The sequence below is a fragment of the Hemitrygon akajei genome, chromosome 7 (assembly GCF_048418815.1).
Source record: "Hemitrygon akajei chromosome 7, sHemAka1.3, whole genome shotgun sequence".
In the NCBI taxonomy this organism is placed as follows: Eukaryota; Metazoa; Chordata; class Chondrichthyes; order Myliobatiformes; family Dasyatidae; genus Hemitrygon; species Hemitrygon akajei.
Window position 1 is genome coordinate 9,633,943 of NC_133130.1, and position 20,264 is coordinate 9,654,206.

At 43.3% G+C, this 20,264-nt stretch overlaps 1 protein-coding gene and 1 long non-coding RNA gene across 3 annotated transcripts in view; one reads left to right on the plus strand and one right to left on the minus strand.

Moving 5' to 3' along the window:
* LOC140730092 (nucleoside diphosphate kinase 6-like) overlaps positions 1–20,264 on the plus strand; it is a 42,354-nt gene that overhangs the window by 7,716 nt on the left and 14,374 nt on the right. The gene's annotated exons all lie outside the window — the stretch shown is intronic.
* On the minus strand, positions 351–19,116 carry LOC140730212 (uncharacterized). 2 transcript variants are annotated; one of them, XR_012099536.1, is made up of 3 exons: positions 18,705–19,116; positions 12,701–12,854; positions 351–768 (listed from the first exon to the last, which is right to left on the minus strand). It is a non-coding gene; the product is annotated as an uncharacterized lncRNA (long non-coding RNA). The 2 variants fall into 2 exon arrangements; XR_012099535.1 differs by lacking the exon at positions 18,705–19,116 and adding an exon at positions 14,564–15,686.

Sequence of the window (20,264 nt, forward strand, 5' to 3'; positions counted from 1 at the left end):
GTACCAGCTGTGGGTTGGGCGATAGGTTGTTCAGTGATTGAATTTTGCAGGAGAGGAAAATGGCCACTGGCGCAGAAGGGGAATTGAGACCTGGCTGAGGGGACGTAAGGAAATTCTTGCACCAGAGGGTGGTGAATCTGTGGAATTCATTGCCACAGACAGCTGCGGAGGTCAAGTTACTGGGGTGGGTACATTTAAAGCTTATGGTACAGATCATTCATGGGCCTGGTGAATGGGGGTAGGATTGGAGGGGCCAAGTGGTCTGCACTACTTGTGCTGTCATGTTTCACACCAAGGTCATGAACTAACAGAGGTAAGCAGACACTGCTAAGACTGTGATCTTTTGCAAAGAAAAACTTTATTTTTCAGTTTACCAATTGCTCAATTAATACATTGATGGCAGGTCCTATCTTTTACACCCAGCTAGCTTTTTCACTCAGCTCCATCACTGGTGCTAAGGGTTGACTTCCTGGCTATCTCTTGATGATTAAGTTCCGATCAAGGAGGTTGGTCTCTATGCTTTCAAAGAGCTTGGTCCCCTTGTCAAGGTTATATCCCTGCCCAATGCTTGGTCCATTTGAAAATCTTGCCGAAAATTGTTTTCATATTAATCGTCATAGTCAATTATTTCGTTCTCAGTTCCTCTCTTCCCTTTTTTTTCTTCTTTTTTTTCTTCTCTTCTTCTAGTGGTCTTCCTCAGCGGAAATATTCCATCTCATATTGCCTTTACTAACTGGGGAAGGCTGCTCTGCAGCCAGCAACACATGCCTGCGGACAAATGAAAACAAAGATCACTTTCAACACTGTATGGCATTCCCAGCAAACTTTTAGGAATAAAACTTGATAATGGACAAGGGAGACATCTAGAGAGCAATCCCAGCAGAAAGTAGGGAGTGGGGTGGAGGGAGGAACTAAAAGTGTGCTTGTGATGATGGTGGAAATGACAAAGAATGAAGTTCTGGATATGGTTGTATGGGGTGTTTGGTATGGACAAGAGGAACCTGTTATGATGCAGTGAGGGCACAGTTTAAGTGAGAGGTGTAGTGGAATTGGTTGACACATATACGTAGATACAGTGAAAAGCTTCTCTTGCAAACTGTTCATCTAGATCAGATCATTACGCAGTGTGATGAGGCACTGGGTGTTGACTGCATCCACTTCAGCAAGACATTTGCGAAGGTCCCGGATATGAGTTTGGTCAAAAAGCTTCAGTGACTCGGCATTCAGCATGAGGTAGTAAATTGGATTAGATATTGGTTTTGTGGGAGAAGCCAGAGACTGGTAGCAGATGGTTGCCTCTCTGAATGGAGGACAGTGGCTCGAGGTGTGCCGCAGGGATTGGTGCTGGGTCAAATGTTGTCTGTCATCTATATTGATGATCTGGATGATAATGTGGTCAACTGGATCAGCACGTTTATGGATGAAGTAAAGATTGGGGTGCAGTGGACAGTGAGTTAAGTCTATCAATGCTTGCAGAGGGATCTGGATCAGCTGGAAAAATGGGCTGAAAATGTCAGGTTGATTTTAATGCAAACAAGTGCAAGGTGTTGCAGTTCAGTAGGACCAACCAGGGAAGGTCTTATACAGAGAAGAGAAGCGTACTGTGGAGTGTGGTAGAAGTGGGAATAGAGGTACATATTTCATTGAAAATAGTGTCAGAGGTAGATAGGGTCGGAAAGAAAGCTTTTGGCACACTGGCCTTCATAACTCAATGTACCGAGTACAGGAAATGGAATGTTATGTTCAACTTGTATAATCTTGTATAATGAACTCCTAATCTGGAGCATTGTAAGCAATTTTGGTTACCTATGTGCCTACAGGAAAGATGTAAGCAAGGTTGAAAGAGTACAGAGTAAATTTACAAGGATGTTGTCGTGCCTGGTGGACCTGAGATATAAGGAAAGATTAAATGGGTTAGGACAGCATTCTTCAGGATGTAGAAGATTGAAAGGAGATTTGATAGGAGTTTGCTACACTATGAGTGTTATAGATTGTGTATATACAAGTAGGCTTTTTGTACTGAGGTTGGGTGGTGCTTCAACCAGAGGTCATGGGTTAAGTTTGAAAAGGTGAGACATTTAAGAAGCATATGAGGTGAAATTTCTTTGCTCAGAGGGTTGTAAGAGTGTGGAAAGAAGCTACCAGCACAAGTGATGCATGCAAGCTCAATGTCAACCATTTGCAAAGTTTGGTTAGGTACATGGATGGAAGGGGTATGGAGGGCTATGGTCCCAGTGCAAATAGGCAAATCATTTTGGAATGGACTAGATGGGCCAAATGGTCTGGTTCTGTGCTGTAGTGTTCTTTAGCTCTCTGCTTATCACCTTTTTGGGGCTGTACTGCAAGCCCCCAATTACCAACAGAAATTAGAGCAGGGAGATTGCAAGAAGTATTGGCTTGTGATGGTGGAGCTTTTAACTTTCCTAACCGAGTCTGGGATTGCCATAGTGCTCAAGACTTAGTTTGGGTAGACTTTGTTCAACAATGTTTCCTCGGCCAATATATCGTGGCCTTTTACTGGACAGAAGGTAAGTTTGACCTTCTCCTCGGAAATAGGTCAGGACAAGTGGGTGAGGATCAGGCTGATGATCACTGACATTTGTTGTTTTGCTGCAACCATACCATGCAATACACATAAAAATAGACTAAGTTACAATAATAGATACAAAATAAATCAATAATGTCAAGAAGAGCCATTTAGTGAGGTAGTGTTCACGGGATCTTGGACCATTCAGAAATCTGATGGCGGAGATGAAGAAGCTGTTCCTAAACTGTTGAGAGTGTGTGTTTTTTATTTATTTAGAGAAACAACACAGAATGGTCCTTCTGGCCATTTGACCACACCACCCAGAAACCGCAACAATCCCAATTTAACCCTATCCTACTGACGGTACAACTATTACACTGACCAACTAACCTACCACTACGTCTTTGGACTGTGGGAGGAAATAAGAGGACCTTGAGAGAACCCAGCATTTCAGGGGGAAGATGTACAGAGACTCGGCTCCCTGCATTCCTACTTCCTCTCATAGGCCCTTTCAGCTCATGAAACACAGCAATCCGTTTCCCATCTATTTAACCCTAGCTGAATAATAGTACAATTTATAATAATCAGCTAACATTCTAACCAGTACATCTTTGGAATGTGTGACGAAACCAGAGCACCTGGAGGAAATCATAACTGTCATTGGAAGAACCTACAAACTCCTTATGGAATGGTACAGTAATTGAACTCCGAGCTCCAGAACACCCCAAAATGAAATAACGTCATGCTAACGACTATGCTACTATTGTGCCTTGAATTGGGATGATGTTCTTGGGCTTTGCGGAAAAAGAGGTAACCTTAACAAATGGAATCCTTGCAAGGTTCACTGCGTGGACTCTTTTTTTCTTTTACATAGCAGTCTTCTCCCCAATAAACTTTCACACCCTGACTAATGAAGAACTTATCAACTTTCACCTCAAATACATACAACAACTTTGCTTCCTCAGCTGCCCGTGACAATGAATTCCACAGATTCACCACTCTCTGGCAAAACAAGTTCCTTCTAATCTTGTAATATTGTATGGAACTGTTCCTGTCCGTGTACCTGTCCAAATGTCCTTGTATTTGAACTAATATCTCATTAAACCCTTCCTGTCCAAATGTCCTTGTGTTTGATGTAATATCTCACTAAAACCATTCCTGTCCATGTGCCTGTCCAAATGTCCTTGTGTTTGACCTAATATCTCACTAAACTAATGTTGAAATACAATGTTGGAAAGCATATAGTCATGCACTTTGGTGGAAGAAATATACAGGCAGACTATTATATAGATGGGTGGAGCATTCAAAATGCAGAGATGTAAAGGGACTTGGGAGTCCTTGTGTAAAATACCTGAAATGTTAACCTCCAGGTTGAGTCAGTTGTGAAGAAGGCAAATGCAATATTGACATTCATCTCTAGAGGTATAGAACATAAGAGCACGGACGTGATGTTGAGGCTCTATAAGGCACTTGTGAGACCACACTTGGGGTATTGTGTGCAGTTTTGGGCTCCTTATTTTAGAAAGCATATAATGACATTGGAGAGGGTTCAGAGAAGATTCACGGGAATGATTCTAGTAATGAAAGGGTTCCCGTATGAGGAACATCTGGCAGCTTTTGAGCTGTATTTCCTGGAGTTCAGGAGAATGAGGGGGGATCTAATGGAAAATTCTGAACATTCAAAGGCCTGAACAGATTAGATAAAGCAGTTATTTCACATGGTAGGTGACTCCAGGACAAGAGAGCATGACCTCAAGATTGAAAGACGTCCTTTTAGAACTGAGATGCGGAGAAGTTACTTCATTCAGAAGGTGGTAAATCTGTAGAATTTGTTGCCACGAGCGGCTGTGGAGGCCAGGTCATTGGATATATTTAAGGCAGAGATAGAGAGGTTCTTGATTAGCCAGGGCATCAAAAGGTATGGGGTGTGGGGAGTGGGGATGACTGGAAGAATTAGATCAGCCCGATTGAATGGCAGAGAGGCCTCAATGGGCAGAATGGCCAGCTTCTGCTCCTATATCTCATGGTCTTATGGTGTAAACAGTTCCCATCCGTGTAGCTGTCCAAATGTCCTTCTGTTTGACCTAATACCTCGCTAAATGGTTCCCATCAAATGTCAGAGTGTTGGAACTAGTATCAACATTCTTACACATAAAGTGTGAAAGAGAGATGAGAGTGGATATTGGACCACTGGAAAACAATGCTGGAGAGGTATTAACGGGGAACAATGTAATAGAGGACGAACTGAATAAATATTTTGCATCAGTCTTCACGGTGTAAGACACTAACAGTATGGTAGAAATTCCAGATATTGGGGGCATGGAATGTGTGAAGTTACTATAACTATAACTATAGAGAAGGTTCTTGGGAAACTGAAAGGAACTGATAGATGGATAGTATAGAAAGTAGTCACACCAAGGCTTCGGGAGACAGATAAGTGGGTAACAGTCAGGAGAGGGAAGGGCAAGACTCAGCTACTTGAGAGTAACCCTGTGGCTGTCCAGCCTGAACAATAATTAATTCTGTTTGAGTACTGTTGGTGGGGTGGGGGGTGGGGATGGCCTACCTGGGGGAAGCAACATTGGCCACGCGTCTGGCACAGAGTTTGGCCCTGTGACTCAGACGGGTAGGGAAAGGAAGAGGATGGCAGCAGTGATAGGGGTCTCTATAGTTAGGGAGTCAGACAGAAGATTCTGTGGAAACAAGAAAGAAACTAGGATGGTAGTTTGCCTCCCAGGTGGCAGGAACCGGTATATTTCAGATTGCGTCTACGATATCCTGCAGTGGGAAGGAGAACAGACAGTGGTTGTGGTATATATTGGTACCAATGACATAGGTAGGAAAAGGGAGGAGATCCTGAAAACAGACCACAGGGAGTTAGGAATAAAGTTGAGAAGCAGGACCACAAAGGTAGTAATCTCAGGATTACTGCCTGTGCCACGTGACAGTGAGTATAGGAGTAGAATAAGGTGGAGGATAAATGCGTGGCTGAGGGATTGGAGCAGGGGGCAGGGATTGAGATTTCTGAATCATTGGGAACTCTTTTGGGGCCGACGTGACCTGTACAAAAAGGACGGGTTGTACTTGAATCCCGGGGGACCAATATTGTGATGGAGAAGTTTGCAAAGGCTGTTGGGGAGGGTTTAAACTGGAATTGCTGGGGGGTGGGAACCGAATAGAAGAAATGCAGGAAGAGGCGGTTGGCTCACAAATAGAGAAAACTTGCAGAAAGTGCAAGAGGGAAGATAGGCAGGTGATGGAGAAGGGACGTATTTAGTCCGATGGTTTGAGATGTGTCTACTTCACTGCAAGGAGTATTATGAACAAAGCGGATGAGCTTAGAGCATGGATTAGTAACTGGAGCTATGATGTTGTGGCCATTACAGAGACTTGGATGGTGCAGGGGCAGGAATGGCTACTTCAAGTGCTAGGCTTTATATGTTTCAGAAAGGATAGGGAGGGAGGCAAAAGAGGTGGGGGCATGGCACTGTTGATCCGAGATAGTGTCATGGCTACACAAAAGATATGTCATTGAGGGGTTGTCTACTGAGTCTCTGTGGGTGGAGATTGGGAACAGGAAGAGTCAATAACTCTACTGAGTGTTTTTCATAGACCACCCAATAGTAACAGGGACATCGAGGAGCAGATAGGGAGACAGATTCTGGAAAGGTGTAATAACAGGGTTGGTATGATGGGAGATTTTAATTTCCCAGATATTGATTGGCATCTCCCCAGAGCAAGGTGCTTAGATGGCGTGGAGTTTGGTAGGTATGTTCAGGAAGGTTTCTTGACACAATATGTAGATAAGCCTACAAGAGGAGAGGCTGTACTTGATTTGGTATTGGGAAATGAATCTGGTCAGGTGTCAGATCTCTCAGTGGGAGAACATTTTAGAGATAGTGATCACATTCTATCTCCTTTACTATAGCATTGGAGAGGGGTAGGACCAGACAAGTTAGGAGAGAGTTTAAGTGGAGTAAGGGGAAATATGAGGCTACCAGGCAGGAACGTGGAACATAAATTGGAAACAGATGTTGTCAGGGAAATATACGGCAGAATTGTTGCAAACGTTCAGGGGACATTTGCATGGAGTTCTACATAGCTACATTCCAAAGAGACAGGATGGTATGGAACCGTGGTGTACAAGGGCTATTGTAAATCTAGTCAATAAGAAAAGAAAAGCTTATGAAAGGTACAAAAACTAGGTTATGATAGAGATTTTGAAGATTATAAGGCTAGCAAGAAGGAGATTAAGAATGAAATTAGGAGATCCAGAAGCAGTCATGAGAAGGCCTTGGCGGACAGGATTAAGGAAAACTTCAAAGCATTCTACAAGTATGTGAATAGCAAGAGGAAAAGACATGAGAGAATAGGACCAATCAAGTGTGACAGTGGAAAAGTGTGTATGGAACCAGAGGAGACAGCAGAGGTACTTAATGAATACTTCGCTTCAGTATTCACTACGGAAAAGGAACTTGGTGATTGTAGGGATGATTTACAGTGGACTGAAAAGCTTGAGATTATAGATATTAAGAAAAAGGATGTGCTGGAGGTTTTGGAAAGCATCAAGTTGGACAAGTCACTGGGACAGGATGAGATGTACCCCAGGCTACTGTGGGAGATGAGGGAGAAGATTGCTGAACCTCTGTTGATGATCTTTGCATCATCAATGGGAATGGGAGAATTTCCAGAGGATTGGAGGGTTGCAGATGTTGTTCCCTTATTTAAGAAATAGAGTAGGGAGAGCCCTGGAAATTATAGATCAGTGAGTCTTACTTCAGTGATTGGTAAGTTGATGGAGAAGATCCTGAGAGGCAGGATTTATGAAAATTTGGAGAGGCATAATATGATTAGGAATTGTCAGCGTGGCTTTTTCAAAAGCAAGTTGTGCCTTATGAACCTCACTGAAATTTTTGAGGTTGTGACTAAACACATTGATGAGGGTAGAGCAGTAAAGGTAGTGTATAGAGATTTCAGCAAGGCATTTGATAAGGTACCCCATGCAAGGCTTATTGAGAAAGTAAGGAGGCATGGGATCCAAGAGGACATTGCTTTGTGGATGCAGAACTGGCTTGCCCACAGCAGCCGAAGATTGGATGCAGACAGGTCATATTCTGCATGGAGGTCTGTGACCAGTGGTGTGCCTCAGAGATCTGTTCTGGGACCCCTACTCTTTGTGATTTTAACAAATGACCAGGATGAGGAAGTGGAGGGATGGGTTAGAAAGTTTGCTGATGACACAAAGGTTGGGGGTCTCATCGATTGTGCGGAGGGCTGTCAGAGGTTACAGCGAGACATTGATATGATGCAAAACTGGGCTGAGAAGTGGCAGATGGAGTTCAACCCAGATGTGTGAGGTGGTTCATTTTGGTAGGTCAAAGATGATGGCAGAATATAGCGTTAATGGTAAGACACTTGGCAGTGTGGAGGATCAGAGGGATCTTGTGGTCTGAGTCCATAGGACACTCAAAACTGCTATGGAGTTTTGTGGTTAAGAAGGCATACAGTGCATTGGCCTTCATCAAACATGCGATTGAGTTTAAGAGCCGAGAGGTAATGTCATAGCTATATAGGACCGTGGTCAGTCTCCACTTGGAGTACTGTGCTCAATTCTGGTTGCCTCACTACAGGAAGGATGTGGAGACCATAGAAAGGGTGCTGAGGAGATTTACAAGTATGTTGCCTGGATTGGGAAGCATGCTTTATGAGAATAGGTTGAGTGAACTCGGCCTTTTTTCCTTGTGCGGCGGAGGATGAGAGGTGACCTGACAGTGGTGATGACGAGAGGCATTGATCATGTGGAAAGTCAGAGTCTTTCTCAACGGGCTGAAATGGCTAGAATGAGAGGGAACAGCTTTAAGGTGCTTGTAGGTAGGTACAGAGGAGATGTCAGGGGTAAGTTTTTTTATGCAGAGGGTGGTGTGTGCATTGAATAGGCTGTCAGCAAGAGACTCCTGGATTGGTACATGGAGCTTAGAAAAATAGAGGGCTCTGGGTAACCGTAGATAATTTCTATAGTAAAAAGACGTTTGGCATGCCTTTGTGGGTTGTAGGCTTTCTATGTTTCTATGTCTGAAGATGGATAAGTCACCTGGACGAGAAGGTGTACAACCTAAGGTTCTGAAAGAGTTGGTGGAAGAGATCATGGAGGCATGTGTAATGATCTTTCAACAATCGCTAGTTTCTGGGATGGTTCTGGAAGATTGGAAAATTCCAAATTGTTACACCATTCTTCAAAATGGTAGAGGCAGAAGAAAGATAACTATAGGCCAGTTAGTCTGATCTCAGTGGTTGCGAAGATGATGGAGTCAATTATTAAGGATGCGTTCTCAGCATACTTGGAGGCACATGATAAATTAGGCCATTGTCGACATGGTTTCCTCTAGGGAAAAACATTGCCTGACAAATTTGGTGGAATTCTTTGAAGAACAAACAAGACAAAGGAGAACTGGTTGATGATGTGTCCTCGGATTTTCAGAAGGCATTTGACCAGGTGACAAATATGAGGCTGATTTTCAAGTTACGATCCTATTATATTACAGGGAAGATTCTTGCATGGATATAGCAGTGGCTGATTGGCAGCAGGCAAAGAGTGGGACTAAAGGGAGCAAACATGAGGAAATCTGCAGATGCTGGAAATTCAAGCAACACACACAAAATGCTGGTGGAACGCAGCAGGCCAGGCAGCATCTATAGGAAGAAGTACAGTCGACGTTTCGGGCTGAGACCAGTTGCTTGGATGTGTCAGTAGCACAAAAAAATCTGTGGAGAAACTCAGCAGGCCAGGCAGAATCTATGTCCCTGCATCTGAAACCGGTTAAAGTGGGCAGTACAGTAGTACAGCGCTTTACATGATGGCGATCACCAATTACGCTTCAATTCCCAACTCCGCCAGGAAGGAGCTTCAACATTCTGCCCGTGGCCGTGTGGGTGTTCCGGTTTCCTCCCACATTCCGAAAATGCACGGATTAGGGTTAATTTGTTGTGGGCATGCTATGGTGCTAGACGGGCTTAGACAGAGTGGACTTGGAGAGGATGTCTCTTAGAACAGAGATGAGGAGGAATTTCTTTAGACAGAAGGTGGTGAATTCATTGCCATAGTAGCTATGGAGTCCAGGTCATTGGGTATATGTAAAGTGGAACTTGAAAGCTTCTGGATTAGTCAGGGTTATGTAGAGCAGGCAGAAGAATGGGGCTGGTGGGGCTAATAAAAGGCCGCACTGGGAGCACCGGACGCAGTATATCACACCAGCTGACTCACAGGTGAAGTGTCACCTCCAGGTGAGGTGACCCGACGCAGACTGGGAGACCGTTATGCTGAATGTCTACACTCTGTCCGCCAGAGAAAGTAGGATCTCCCAGTGGCCACACACTTTAATTCCATGACCCATTCCCATTCTGATATGTCTGTCCAGGGCCTCCTGTACTGTCAAGATGAAGCCACACTCGGGCTGGAGGAACAACACCTTATATTCTGTCTAGGTAGCCTCCAAGCTGATGGCAAGAACATTGATTTTTCTAACTTCCGTTAATCCCCCCTCCCCTTCATACCGCATCCCTTATTTATCTATCTATCTATCTATCTATCTATCTATCTATCTATCTGTTTATTTATTTATTTATTTCCCATCCCTCCCCCTTTTTTCATTTTCTCTCTCTGTCCCTCTCACAATCACACCTTGCCTGCTCTCCATCTCCCTTTGGTGCTCTACTCCCCTTTCTTTCTCCCTACACCTCCCATCCCATAATCCTATCCCTTCGCCAGCTGTGTATCCCTTTTGTCAATCAACTTTCCAGTTCTTAGCTTCACCCCTCCCCCTCTGGTCTTCTATCATTTCAGATCTTCCCCTTCCCATCCCACTTTCAAATCTCTTACTATCTTTTCTTTCAGTTAGTCCTGACGAAGGGTTTTGGCCCTAAACGTCGACTGTACTTCTTCCTATAGATGCTGCCTGGCCTGCTGCATTCCACAAGCATTTTGGGAATAAGGGGACTGCAACAGATTTGGAGAATGGGCAGAGAAATGGCAGATGGAATACAATGTCGGGAAGTGTTCGGGCTTGCACTTTGGTCGAAGTAATGGAAGGGTTCTGACCGAGGGTGTCGGCCCGAAACTTCAACAGTGCTTCTCTCTATAGATGCTGCCTGGCCTGCTGTGTTCCACCAGCATTTTGTGTGTGTTGCTTGAATTTCCAGCATCTGCAGATTTCCTCGTGTTTGCTAATAAAAGGGCTGACTTTTTTCTAAATGGAGAGGAAATGAAAAAACGGAGGTGCAAGGGGACTTGAAAATCAATGTGCAGGGATCCCCCAAAGGTCAATTTGCAGGTTGAGTTTGTGGTGAGGAAGGAAAATGCAATGTTAGCATTCATTTCAAGAGCACTAGAATATAAAAGCAAGGATGTAATGTTGAGATTTTAGAAAGCCTCACTTGGAGTATTGTGGGCAGTTTTGCACCCCTTATCTCAGAAAGAATATGCTGAGACTGGCGAGGGTTCAGAGGAAGTTTGTGAAAGTGATTCCAGGTTTGAATGGCTTGTCATATGAAGAGGTCTGATGGCTTTGGGCATGTATTCACTACAATTCAGAAGAATGAGCGGTGATCTCATTGAAATCTATTGAATGATGAATGGCCTTGATATTGTGGCTGTAGAGAGGATGCTTCCTTTGGCGGGAGAGCCTAAGACCAGAGTACACAGCCTCAGATTAGAGAGGCATGGTTCTGGAGCAAAATTGAGGAAGAACCTCTTTAGCCAGAGAGTGGTTAATATGTGGAATTCTTTGCCATAGGCAGCTGTGGAGACCAAGTCTTTATATATATTTAAAGCAGAGGTTGATAGATTCTTGACTGGACAGGGCATGAATGGATACGGAGAGAAGGCTGGAGATGGGGCTTTGAGGAAAATTGGTTCAGCCATGATGAAATTGGTGGAGCAGACTCAATGAGCCAAATGGCCTATTTCTGCTCCTTTATTTGTGGTCATGAGGTCTAAACTGTTCCTGTTTCAACTATCCTTCTGTTTGATCTAATATTGTACTCAATGATTCCTGCCAATATATTTGTCCAAATGTCTTTGTGTTTGACCAAATATCCCAATAATTCATTCCTAATAAAGTTTCTAATATTGGCAGAGTCCAGGTCCAGAGGGCACAGTCTCAGAATACAAGGACATCTTTTCAGAACAGAGATCAGTGAGAATCTCTTTCGCTGGAGGGTACTGAATCTGTGGAAATTGTTCCATCAGGCAGCTATGGAGGCAAAGTCATGGTATTGGAAGTGGAGGCTGATAGTTTCTTGATTAGTCAGGACACCAAAGGGAGAAGGAGGGAAAATGAAGTTGAGAACAACAATAAATCAGACATGATGGAATGGCAGAGCAGGCTTGATGGGCTGAATGGCCTAATCCTGCTCCTCTATCTTATGGACTTCCTATGCCTTTGGTAACATTATAAACCTCTGTAAGGTTATCCCTCAGACACTTTTGCTCAAGGCAACATGGTTTCTTCTGCACACACCCTAGCTAAATCCCAAGCTTCCAACACACAGGTCTGGTCTTACCAATGTCCTTTACATCTGTAAAATTATGTCCCAACCTTTGTATTGAGTGTCCAGTTCAATGAGGGTAATCCTGAGAGTAAATACCAACAACACAAGAGATTCTGAGATGCTGGGATCGCGAGCAAAACTCACAAAATGATGGAGCATCACAGCAGCTAGGCAGCATCTATGGGAATGAATAATCAGTCGATGTTTCAGGCTGTGACACTTCATGGGGACGTGAAAGGAACAGGGAAGAAATCAAACTAAGTAGGAGAATAAGCCAGAGGCTGATGGGGTGATGGGGAGGGTGGGTGAAGTGGGAAGCTGGGAGGTGATAAGTGGGAAAGGTGAAGGCTGAAGAAGACATCTGATATGAGAGGAGAGTGGACCATGGAGGAAAGTGAAGAAAGGGGGAAGATCCACAGGTGAGGGGTGCACTAAAATGAAGACAATTGGAAATGTAAAGTTCAGGAGAGGAGAAAAGACCTGGGGGAGTTGAGGGTCTGCAGGAACTCAGTCAGTCAGGCAACATCTATGGGAGGGAATAAAGAGTCAATGTCTGGGACCAGGGGCACACCGTGTTCTTTGTCTGCAATTGTGGCCAACAGAGGCTTTGGCTTCACTGCAACTTACCTTCATCTCCTCAAGTACGGACAGATCGGTGCATTCTTTTTCCATTAGGCAATTCAGCAAATCACCAGACATAGACCACCGAGTAATCAGAAAAAGCAAGAGACCTCTCCATATTGACAGCCACATCATAAGCAGAAGACAGGATTAGCAGTGTCTACGAGGTTAAAAAAGAAAGCATTCGTCATTAACCCCTCCGTTCCAGTGCCCTGTGACACAGACTGTATTCCCACTGACATTAAACCAGCACCCTTACACCATCCTTCAGTGACCCCTCTCTTCCAGCACTCTGTGTCTCTGATGGTATTCCGATTGATGATAATCCAGCACCCTCACAACGTCCATCAGTAACTTCTCTGCCCCAGTGTACTGTGTCACTGATTGACATTAACTGAGCTCCCTCACACTATCTGTCAGTGACTCCTGCTAACTAGCACCCTGTGTCACTTACTGTATCCCCACTGATGTTAATCCAGCTCCCTCAGTGAACCCCACTTCCAGTGCCATATCACAATGAATGTTAATCCAGCTCCCTCAGAGACCCCTCTCACTGACAGAGAGTGAGTAACAGAGAATATTACAGCCCACCTGTGGTAACAACATTTTAACCTACTCCAAGATCAATCTAACCCTGCCCTCCTACATCACCCGGTAATTTTCTATCATCCTGCTGCCCATCGCAGGGTCTCTTAGATCACCCGATTGTAACTGCCCCTACTACCACCCTTGGTGACACATTCCACACACCCACCACTCTTTGTGTAAAAAAAACCTCCGATACCCCTCCCCTATGCTTTCTGTGAATCACATTAAAATCATGCCTTCTTGGTTAAGTGATTTCTGCCCTGGAAAAATGGCTCTGGTTCTTCACCCCATCTATACTGTTTATCATCTTGTACACTCCTCTCAAGTCACCTCTCACCCTCCTTCACTCCAGAGAGAAAACTCTCAACTTGATTAGCCTATCCTCATAAGACATGCTCTGTAATCCAGGCAGCCCCTTGTAAATCTCCTCTGCACACCCTCTAAAGCTTCCAAATCCTTCCTACAATGAGACGACTAAAGCTGAACACAATACCCCAAGTGTGACCTCACCAGGGTTTTATAGAGCTGCAACACCACCTTGAGTTTCTTGAACTCAAGCTACTGGCCAACACACCATATGCTTCCTTAACAACTCTTTTGATTCAGGCAGCAAATTTATAGACGTGGACAACAAGATCCCTCTGTTCATCCAACCTCCCAAAAATCCGGCCGTTAACCCTCCACCATCCAAAGTCAAACACTTCCTATTTTTCTGGGTTGAACTCCATCTGCCACTGTTCAGCCCAGCTCTGCAACCTATCAAAGTCCTGTTGTAACTTATGCCAAACATCTACTCTATCCACAACACACCAATATTCATGTCATCTGTAAATGTTTTAACACAGTTTGCCACTTCTTCAGCCCCATCATTTATAAATATCAGAAAGAGCAGGAATCTCAGAACAGATCCCTGTGGAACACGACCGGTCACCGACCTCCAGGCGAACACCACAAAAATATATGCAAGTTGGCGTTGCGATTCATATCGCCAATGTATGGCAGCTCAGAAAAGTGCTCACAATTCACAGTGAGAACATGAACTGATGGGACCTCGAAAGCAAGTCCACAGGCTGTGAAGTCAGTCCAGTACTGTGTGGTGGTGTATAGCACCAAACTGCGGCAGCTCACAATACTATCAGATATTCTACTAGATAATCTCCTTGTGAACTACCATCACTACAAATCACAGCCTGTACTTTCCCTTTGAGAAACATACTTTTGAACGGTCTAAACAAACTAGCAATTCAGCAACCTTCGCTCTCAGGAATACAGATACCGCACCTTGGAGTAGACGACAGGAGACAGGTGAGAGAACGCACTGGGTCCGGCTTTAAACCATCGGGATCCTGGACTGGCTTTAAAGTCCAAAGTTCGAAGTACAATTTATTAACAAAGTAAGTAAATCATACACAACCTTGATAATCATTTTCTTGTAGGCCCCCATAGGAAAACAAATACAGTGGCAAGCATTTGGTCCATATCGACAGACAAGGAAACTCATCAAACTCAACAACAGTTTTATTGTGATAAACATTAAAACAGACCGGGCACCATGACCCAGAGATAGAGCAGCTCCATCTCATAGACCAGGGAGGGAACCATCACACACCCTGGTCACATGTCATTTCCTTGCATTTTCAGAAGGTATCTGATAAGGTGCCACACGAGGCTGCATAACAAGATAAAATCCCGTGGCACCACAGGACAGATACTGCGGGGATAGAGGAAATGCTGACAGGCAGGAGGCAGTGCATGGGAATAAAAGGGGGCCTTATTCAGTAACTAGTGGTGCAGCTGGACATTGACAATTCAAAAAAATGAGCAAAAAAGTGGCAGATGGAATACGATATTGGGAAATGTATGGTAATACATTTTGGTAAAAGGAACAGTAGTGTGGACTATTATCTAAATGGGGAGAAAATTCAAACATCAGATGTGCAAAGGGACTTAGGAGTCCTCATTCAAGATGACCAGAAGGTTAATTTAAAGGTTGTGCTGTGGTAAAGAAGGCAAATGCAATGTTGGCATTTATTTCGAGGGGAATAGAATATAAAAGCAAGGAGATAGTGCTGAGACTTTATAAGACACTAGTCAGGCTGCACTTGGAATATTGTCAACTGTTTTGGGGCTCATATCTCAGAACAGATGTGTTGTCATTGGAGAGAATCCAGTGGAGGTGCACAAGGATGATTCTGGGAATGAAGGGGTTAACATAGGAGGAGCAGTTGGCAGCTTTGGGCCTGTACTCACTGGAATTTAGAAGAAATGCGGGGTTATCAGATTGAAACCTGCTGAATCTTGAAAAGAACTAGATAAAGTTAATGTGGAGAGGATGTTTCCTAGGTGGGGGTGTCCAGAAGTAGACGGCACAGTCTCAAAATTGAGAGGCAACTGTTCAGAACAGAAGCAAGGAGGATTTATTTTTTTTGCCAGAGAGTAGTGAATCTGTGGAATGTTCTGCCACAGGCTGCAGTGGAGGCTAAGGCCAGTGGTACATTTAAAGTGAAAATTGATTATTTTCTAATTGGTCAGGGCATCAAATGTTATGGCGAGAAGGAAGATTTATGGGGTTGAGTGGCACTCAGGATCAACCATGATGGAATGGCAGAGTAGACTCGATGGATTGAATGGCCTAATTCAGCTCCGACGTCTTATGGTCTTACAATTACAGTTAGGGTGACCCACAAATACACAAGCCAATAACTGTTTAATTGAACTTAAAATGTTACAAATGAATGAACTTCCCACTGTAATCCCTCGACCACATTTTAACACAAAACAATAAACAATGCTGGTCATTAGAAATACAGGGCGGGCTGTTGACCACGCTCCCTCCCCCAGAGCATCACAATGCATAGAATTCATGAAAGTCCAGTGTGTAAAAGCAGACAGATCATGTCAATAATAAAATAATGAACAAATAATACATAGAACATGAACTGCAGGGACCCCGAAAGTGAGACCGCAGTCTAGCACTGAGGCGAGTGAAGGTGGTTACGGTGCCGTTTTGCACACTGGACGTCAGTCAGTCTTTGTTCTGTTCTTTGTGGATATTATTGTATTTCTTTGTTTTCCTGTGGACCTGCAAAAATGAAAATGAATCTTATGGTTGTATATGGTATAGAAACTTGGACAATGGATGCACTTTGTACTTTTGAACCCTCCGCCTTCTTTTCATCTGCGTTGCCAAGATCCCGTAGAACTCGTGCCTCCCAGCTTTCTTATTGACCCTACTAAGGGAACCTTATCAAACGCTGTACTAAAAGCCTTATACAGTCCACCACAGCCACAGCTCTACCTTCATCAATGTGCTTTGTCACATCCTCAGAGAATTCATTCAGGCTCATGAGACATGAGCTGCCCCTCACAAAGCCATGCTGACTATCCCAAAGTCAGACTATGTTTTTCCAAGTGCTCATAAACCTTCTCATCACCTCGTTGTGCTCTATGTTCTAAAAGCTCAAGGGTGAACTGGCGGAGCATGAAGCTGTTCGAGATCTGGATGGACTAATTAACTTAGCTATCCGACTTGATAATTGGATGTCAGAACACCAGCGAGACTGTTGCGGTAAATTCCCCAGATATGACCACTTCTAACTCTGATCTTCACCCACATTTTCTACTCATCCAAGTACCTCATTGCAAATGTCCATTGCAAACAAGTGACCCCTGGAGAGAGGTGAGAGAGAGAGGGTATGTGAGTGAGGGACGGAGAGAGAGAGGGAGGGGGAGTGCAGGAGGGAGACGGGGAAGGACTGGGACTTTATGGCAGAGACGCTGGACACTTTTGACTTTTTTGTAGAAGTCAGGAAAATCCAAGGGCCATCTGCTAGAGGGCAAACTTTGTCTGTTCAAAAGTTACCTCTTAGTCCTTTGTAGCTGTCTCTGGTGAGAGACAGCTACAAAGTTACCTCCTAGTTCTATGACATCTGGGGTATATTTGCTCTCTTTATTGGCCAGGACCACAAGGAACCGGCTCTTCAGGTATTTTTTAGACTGCAGTTCCACCGGTAATTTTTTAGATCTGGGTGTGGTCTGACAAAGGTGAGTCTCAATTTCCAAGTTAGATCATCCTTTGCCAGTCACCACTCTTGAGGGTAGACCATTTGAGCCAGAAAATGTGTATCATGCTCGTGCTCCCCTTGTCTATTTTTGTCATGCTCCGGAACACCGTAATGGGAAAAAATTACAAAAGAGAAAACTAAAATTATTCCTACAGTTAATCCTATAACTCAAAACTAACCCCAATCCTCCCACCACCCAGAAAAGCCCAAAATTCGGCAAAAAAAGCCAAAATGTGTCCCCATAGAGTAAAAAAGAGAGAGAATTTACAAGCTGCCCATTTTAAAATAGTGATTTTAAAAGCTTTCCTTAATTCCTGCCCCCAGTTACAAAAAAAATCCATACGGCCTTAAAATAGAAAAAATGTTTTGCTAAATATAAAAAGCCAGACACTACAAAACAACACACCACCCTATCAAGTCATGTTAACTGGTTCTTCTGCCAACTTAGATGCCTTGCTTCTAACTAATATATATGCAATTTAAATATCAATTTACTTTGATGTCTTCCATTGCTTTACAGAGTATTATTGTTCTGGAACAATGGACACTGGTGAGGCTGAGTAATCATTAAAACATGGAATGGATTTGCAGCAGAAATGGCTAATACGAGGGGGCACAATATTATGGTGCTTAGAGGAAAGTATAGGGATCTCAGAGATGTTATTTTTTAGTCATAGACCAGTGGGTGCATGGAAAGATCTGCCATGGGTAGCCATAGAGGCAGACACAGTAAGGACATTTGAGAGACTCCTAGATAGGCTCATAATGAAAGATGAATGGAATTCTCTGCAGGACGGAAGCATTAGATTGATCATGGAGCAGATTGAGAGGAGAGCAGAACATCATGGGCCAAAGGGCCTATACTGTGCAGTATTTCTCTACAACATCCGCTTCCCCATATCCGGCATAAAAGTTCAGAGAAAATAAGTGTTTATACTTAATCCTTAAAAACCAGCTGGAGAATGCAGAAACAATCTCCAAAAATGCCAAAACAATAAAATTACACAAAGAGAAAAATGCCTATGTAATCTCTAATGAAGAAAAATCAGCACCATTTTCCATTTAATTTACACGCCTGTTTTTAGAAAAAAAGCTATCTACTAAGCACTCCCGACTATATATATATATATATATATAAGAAAAAGTCGTTATGAACTATGAAAACTCTCACTCTATTAATGAAAAAAGGAGAATAAAAACAAATAATCGAACAACCTGTCTGATGTGTTAATTCACTCAGTAGACCAAACAGATTTCGGAAAAGCCATTCATCATTCACATCAAAAAGTTTACATCTTCTTTGAATGGTCGATTGATCAAAGGATATCTTAAGCAAATCAGAAATCTTCAAAGCTTACCTTCTTTCCGAAATAACAATTATTCTGCAGACCTTCAACAATTCAAACCTCGGCTACAACCAAAATAGAGTTAACATAGTCCAGTGCCTCTTTGAGTCCAGAAAAACACGTGGAGTCAAATCATTGGGAAATAATTTTAATCGGGCTAGATATTGAAGTGATGGGAATAATCCCTTTTCATATGCTATCTTCATGGTTGGAACAAATTTAGACCGCAGATCCATAACTTCCTGTGAATAACCTTCATATAAACGAATGACATCTTTGGCTGGAGGCTCCACCAAGGAAGAACATGATGCACAACTGAGACAGGTGCTACATGTGACATGGAATGGGGTATGTTGAATAGCGGGTGAACAAGTAGTCTTTGGAGTACTGCAAGTCTGTGCCTTTGCTGTTGTTTTGCTCATGCTTGAGTGATCGGTGCTGGGTGCTGATGCTTTTTTTGTCTGTGGGGGAGGGGGGATCGTTGCTTGCTCCAATTACGTACAGGAGGGAGGGGAGCTGTGGGGACTTTGGGGTTCTAACATTTAACTGTCATCCATGCTTTGTGGGCACTCCTCTGCTTTCATGGTTGCAAGGAAACAGTACTTCATGATGTATATTGTATACATTTCTCTGATATTAAATATACCTTTGAAACCTTTGAAGCAGTCGTAAGGATATGGGCTACAGATTACAATGGGCAAGTCATCATAATTAGATCAAATTCACATTGAAATTTGAGAAGAGAAACTAAAGTCCCATGTATCAGTAGTACAGTGGAGCTAGGGAATTACAGAATTGATTGGAAAAGAACACTGTCTGGGATAACGGCAGAGCAGCAATGGCTGCAATTTCTCTTTGGAATGGAAGCAATTTGTAAGGCACAGGATATACACATACATCCTATAGAGGAAGAAGTATTTTAAAGGGAAAATGAAATAACAGGGGCTCACAAAAGAAGTCAAAGCCAAAGAGAGTGCATATAATAGAGCAAAAGTTAGTGGGAAGTTAGAGGATTAGGAAGTTTCCACTGTGCCTCCCATCTGACTGATATAGGCTACACCACATTCAAAGGGAATCCAAAAACTTCATTAAGAAGGTAAACATGTAATACAAAAGTAAGCTAGTCAATAATGTTAAAGAGGATTCCAAAGGTTGCTTCAGATACAAAGTGTGAAAAAGCAGTGAGAGAAGATATTGGACTGCTAGAAAATAATGCTGGAGATGTAGTAATGGGGAGCAATGAAATTAACAAGAATTTTGTATCAAATGATAAAATATTCTCGGGCTACAAAACAGTAGCATGTTCATCAGGGATTATGCCTGCTCATGTCTAGTCTGGTGTTATTTAGACTATAAGACCATCAGACATAGGAGGAGAATTAGGCCTTCTGGCCCATTGAGTCTGCTCTGCCATTTAATCATGGCTAATTTTTTTTTCTATCTCTTCCTCAACCCTATTGCTAAAGAAATTTCTCGGCATCTCTGTTTAGAAAGAGCGTCCCTCTGTCCTGAGGCTATGCCCTCTTATCCTAGACTCTACCCACCATGGGAAACATCCTTTCCACATCTACT